The sequence below is a fragment of the Ovis canadensis genome, chromosome 4, assembly GCF_042477335.2.
Source record: "Ovis canadensis isolate MfBH-ARS-UI-01 breed Bighorn chromosome 4, ARS-UI_OviCan_v2, whole genome shotgun sequence".
Taxonomy (NCBI): domain Eukaryota; kingdom Metazoa; phylum Chordata; class Mammalia; order Artiodactyla; family Bovidae; genus Ovis; species Ovis canadensis.
The window spans coordinates 104,232,177-104,232,500 of NC_091248.1; the positions used below are offsets into that span (position 1 = coordinate 104,232,177).

Here is a 324-nt window from a genome sequence, read left to right on the forward strand (position 1 = left end):
TCATCAAATAGATAAATAATAAATAAATAAATCTTAATGAATAATTTTTTTTCAACCTGGCCCTTCTTGCAGTTCCAAGTACAAGATGACATGAAGATAAATGAAGTTCCAGTTTGGGTGCCTCCATCTCCCTCCTATGAATCCTGATCCAAATCCAGAATGGGTTTGGGGTAGGCTTCTTGGTCATGGGGAAAGCTGTAGTGGTTGGCACAGAACATGGGGAAAGAGAAGGTTTACATGTCAGAATGACATTCTTATTTCCCAACCATTAACCATTTTCGTGTGTGTCTCTCACACGAACATATTTAAATTCTTTGGTAATAT

The 324-nt window shown here is 37.3% G+C and overlaps 1 pseudogene; it reads right to left on the bottom strand.

Annotated features, from left to right (window-relative positions):
* Positions 1–268: 268 nt before the first annotated feature.
* The window catches only part of LOC138439820 (developmentally-regulated GTP-binding protein 1 pseudogene), a 16,198-nt pseudogene continuing 16,142 nt past the window's right edge, over positions 269–324 (bottom strand).